This window comes from Portunus trituberculatus, chromosome 20, assembly GCF_017591435.1.
Source record: "Portunus trituberculatus isolate SZX2019 chromosome 20, ASM1759143v1, whole genome shotgun sequence".
NCBI classification, from domain to species: domain Eukaryota; kingdom Metazoa; phylum Arthropoda; class Malacostraca; order Decapoda; family Portunidae; genus Portunus; species Portunus trituberculatus.
The window spans coordinates 10,515,365-10,520,890 of NC_059274.1; positions in this window are offsets into that span (position 1 = coordinate 10,515,365).

Here is a 5,526-nt window from a genome sequence, read left to right on the forward strand (position 1 = left end):
TGACCTTCTTAACTAAATTTTATGCCCTATCCACTCATAAGTTGATGATACCACCCTACATCTTTCCACGTTCTTTCTGAGACGACCACTCCTTCAGTAAGTCAACAGATTTCGCAGGGACGCCACAGAACGCCTGATTTCTGATCTTTCTAAGATATCCAAATGGGGCAGAGAAAATCGATTAGTTTTCAATATCTCAAAAAATCAGTTTCTCCATCTGTCAACTCGACACAATCACAATCACAATAACTATCCCCTCTTCATCAATGACAATGAACTGTCTCCCTTTTCCACACTGAATATTCTCGGTCTGTCTTTTAATCATAATTTTAAATGGAACCTTAACATCTTATCTGTTGCTAAAACAGCTTTTATGAAGTTATGCGTTCTGAGGCGTCTCCGCCAGTTTTTCTCGGCCCTCCAACTGCTAACTCTGTACAAGGACCTTATCCACCCCTGTATGAAGTACTCTCCGCATGTTTGGGGGGTTCTCTCACATAGTTTTATCAGATAGGTTGGAATAAAAAACTTTTCGTATCAATAACTCCCATCCTCTGGCTGACTGTCTTCAGCCTCTTTCTCACCGCAGAAATGTTGCAGCTCTTTCTTTTATCGTTTTTTTTTTTTTCATGCTAGCTGTTCTACTGGTCTTGCTAACTGCATGTCTCCCCTCCTCCTGCAGCCTCGCTGCACAAGGCATTCTTCTTCCTCTCAGCCCTAGTGTATCCAACTCCCTAACATAAGAATTAACCAGCACTCTCAATCATTGATACCTTTCACTGGTAAAATCCCTTCCTGTTTCTTTATTTCCCACTTGCTAAGACTTGTCTTCTTTTAAGAGGGAGGTTTCGAGTGATTTCTTCCCTAAATTTGCCTTACGCTTTTCTTTCCAGCAGAGAACCAGTATCCCAGTTGGCCTCTTTTGCTATTTTTCCCTTGCCTGACCCTTTATCCTACATTAAAAAAAAAAAAAATCTCTCTCTCTCTCTCTCTCTCTCTCTCTCTCTCTCTCTCTCTCTCTCTCTCTCTCTCTCTCTCTCTCTCTCTCTCTCTCTCTCTCTCTCTCTCTCTCTCTCTCTCTCTCTATATATATATATATATATATATATATATATATATATATATATATATATATATATATATATATATATATATATATATATATATATATATGAATACCAAAGAGCAATAGAGTTTTAATATCTTTTCCACACATACACACAAACACACGCACACACACATACATACACACACACACACACACACACACACACACACACACACACACACACACACACACACACACCGGGTTCGAGTCCCGGTAAGCGGCGAGGGAAATGGGCAATGTATATATATATATATATATATATATATATATATATATATATATATATATATATATATATATATATATATATATATATATATATATATATATATATATATATATATATATATATATATATATATATATATATATATATATATATATATATATATATATATATATATATATATATATATATATATATATATATATATATGAATACCAAAGAGCAATAGAGTTTTAATATTTTTTCCACACATACACACAAGCACACGCACACACACACACATACACACATACACATACACACACACACACACACACACACACACACACACACACACACACACACAGGGTTCGAGTCCCGGTAAGCGGCGAGGGAAATGGGTAAGCCTCTTAATGTGTGGCCCCTGTTTACCTAACAGTAAATAGGTACGGGATGTAACTCGAGGGGTTGTGGCCTCGCTTTCCCGGTGTGTGTTGTGTGTTGATGTCGTCTCAGTCCTACCCGAAGACCGGTCTATTAGCTCTGAGCTCGCTCCGTAATGGGGAAGACTTGCTGGGTGACCAGCAGGCAACCGAGGTGAATCACACACACACACACACACACACACACACACACACACACACACACACACACACACACACACACACACACACACACACACACACACACACACACACACACACACACACACACACACACACACACACACACACACACACACACACACACACACACACACACTGGTGAGGGGAATCGGGTACAAAAAGTAAATCATTAATTAGTTAAAAGTAAGTAGAAATACGAGACAATGGATAACTGATGTTACCGTCAATTTGGAAACCACTAATACCTTAATATCAATGTAAGAGATAGGCTAGCAAAGTAGAAGGCTTCTCTCCACGTTCCACTCTGTCAAGATTGCATCTTCATGGAAACAATCAAGCAAAGTATAATGAAGCATGGAAAAACTTGAAAAACGTGGAATAATCGTAATAAAGCAACGAAGGAGATAATCATTCACACTCTGACAAAGGCTACGCGTCTGACCAATTGGAAATTAATATCTTCATCCAATAGTGTAATCAAATGAGCAAACATTAGAGTTGTGGTTATAGATACAATATAGTTAATTGAAATAAACTGTTTTGTAGAGGAGTAGGTGGAGGAAAAGGAGCAGAAGGAGGAGGAGGAGGAGGAGGAGGAGGAGGAGGAGGAGGAGGAGGAGGAGGAGGAGGAGGAGGAGGAGGAGGAGGAAGAAGAAGAGGAAGAGGAAGAGGAAGAGGAAGAAAAGAAAAAGAAGAAGAAGAAGAAGAAGAAGAAGAAGAAGAAGAAGAAGAAGAAGAAGAAGAAGAGGAAGAAGAATAATGTGAGAGACTGAAGGATGAGGGAGAAGGAAAAGGGAGAAGCAGAAAAAGAGTTCATTAGTATGAGTCGCACAGGTCGAGTAATATGTGCAATTACTTTACTTAATTTTGTTAAGTACATGTAGTGAGTTGAGAGAGAGAGAGAGAGAGAGAGAGAGAGAGAGAGAGAGAGAGAGAGAGAGAGAGAGAGAGAGAGAGAGAGAGAGAGAGAGAGAGAGAGAGAGAGAGAGAGAGAGAGAGAGAGAGAGAGAGAGAGAGAGAGAGAGAGAGAGAGAGAGAGAGAGAGAGAGAGAGTAGAGAAAGAACAGAGAGAGAGAGAGAGAGAGAGTTGGAAAAAATAATGTAATAAAGAACATTGTCACACGCATTTCCATCGTGAAAATAAATGAACAGGAAATAGCACATCAAATGAATAACCTTTTAAAAAAGAGAAAAAAAAGAAAGAAAAGAAATAAAACATGGGTTTGTACATGGCTTCGACCAACGCGTACTTGTTTCACCCACTTCACTTGCTGTAATTATTCTGAAAGGCAAAATGTCACGAGAGTTATTAAAACAGCTGACGTGACTGTTATGAGACGCGCCGCTCACCCCTCGGCCGTCTCCTTCCTTCTTATTCCTCCATCGAGACCACTTGCAGGAAATCCCATGACGACCTTCATGCCACGCACCAGCCCACTCCTTCTCTTCCTTCTCTTCCTCCTCCTCCTCTTCCTCCTAGTCCTTCTTTATCTTCTCCTTCTGGATTCATTTTAGTTCTTCCTTCTTTTAGTTTTATTTCTACTTCTTTACTTTATCTCTTTTCTCCTCTTCTTTTTCGTCTACTTTTTAATAGATATATTTTTCTTTCCTTTTCTCTATTTATTTCTTTTTATTTATGGTGGTTCATATTGCTTTCTCTTCTTTTTGAAGTTTTACGTCAAAATTTCTCTTCCTATATTTTTTTCTTCTTTTTCAATTTTCTTTTTCGCTTCTACCTTTTTTCTTCTCTACCTCAACTTTTATATCATATTTTCCCTGCTTTCTATTTTTTTTCTTAATTTCTCCTCTCTTTACCTTTAGTGTCTCCCTTTTTCTTCGCTTTCCGTGGCATATTTCCTTTTCCTCATTTTATTTCTTTATAGATTTCTTTCTCTTCCTCCTCATTCTCCCTCTTTTCCATCATATTATATTTCATATTCTAAATCTTGATTTATTCCTTCCTTTCTAGTTTTCCGACTATTCTTTTTATTTCTTTGTCTTCTTTTTCCTCGTCTTTGTCTTCATTATCCTTTTTATTTTACTCCTCATATTTTGTTCTTCTTGCTTTTCTCTGTTTCAATTTTTTTTCTCAATGTTCTCAGTCCTTATTATAATTTTTGTCTTTCTTATCTTACATTTTCTTCTCCACCTTAATTTCATCTCCTAGTTCTTACCTCCCTCATTTTGACTTTCTTTTTGGTTCTTCTCCTCTTCTCACTCTCTTCTTCTTCGTCTTCTTTATCATATCAATTTCATATTTAGTTTTTATTTCTTTATTCTTTCTTTTAGTTTTGTTTTTAATCCTCAATCCCCTTCTCTTTTTCACCCTCTTTATCTCTTTTATCATATAATTTTCTTATCCATTTTGAATTCTTTTCCTCCTTCTCTTGCTTCCTTATTTGCTGTTGATTTTTTTCTTCCCTCACCACCTCGTATCCTTTGTTATTATTTTTTTTTCTTTCTTCTACAGCGTCATGGTAACTTCATAAACAATAATTTTTTTTCTCTTAAACCTCATTGCACCCTAGCACCGCCTCTTCCTCTTCTTCTTCCACCCACACTTCCTCCACCTTCACCTCCACCACCTCCTCCTCCGCAAGCACCTCCTGTCCCCACACTTTCTGCTTCTTTACTGGTTCTCGAGGCTTAACAGGATATGAAATTAACCCCGAGGACCATTACTGCCACCTGGGGCTCGTGGGTCCCAGGTGCAAGGGCCACACAGGGGAGGAGGGAGTGGAGGGCTGCAGGGAATGACACGAAGAGAGAGAGAGGGAGTGAAAAGAAAGGACGCATGAGCAGCAGGGTGAGAAGGAAGAGAGGGCGTGAAGGGAAGTTATAGCGGAGTAAAACCTGGAGTGTTTTTTTTTTTTTTTTTTTTTTTTTTTTTGTGTGTGTGTGTGTGTGTGTGTGTGTGTGTGTGTGTGTTTGTGTGTGTGTGTGTGTGTGCGCGCGCAAGCCTTTAAAGTGAATTTGGTTGTTTGGTTTAATTAGTTTTCAGTGTTTTTAAATTATATAACAGAGGCACTTGCCAGGAGCAGGAAAAAAGCGAAAACAGGGCCAATGAGATGCCAGTTCCAAAGGAAAAGGCAAAAGAATCATCGTTTAGTCGGTCAGTTAGCTACTTAGGTAACTTGGTAACTAGTTGGTTGGTTAGTTAAAAGAAATAAAATAATTTGAAGGAAAAGCGCAAATGATTCACTCACACGCACAGGCAAACACGTATTGCCGAACACACACACACACACACACACACACACACACACACACACACACATTAATCAAAACTTCATCCGGTCGTCTCTTTCAACAATGGATTAATGAGAGCGCTGTGGGAAATTTAGATCTATCGGAAAAATGCCTTTGATCAGATATTCATGTGACCCTGACGCATACCCTTGGCCAGAAACTCCATCGAGGAAACTGGAGACAACCAAAGAGAAATTGTTGAAACAGTAATGATGAAATGGAGAATAAACATACATGGAATGTCATCAATCATGTCATATGTTCCTAAACGTAACTAGGAAACATAGAGGAGAAATGGATTACTTTCTTATCTGTAAAAGTGTGAGTTTGACTGAAAG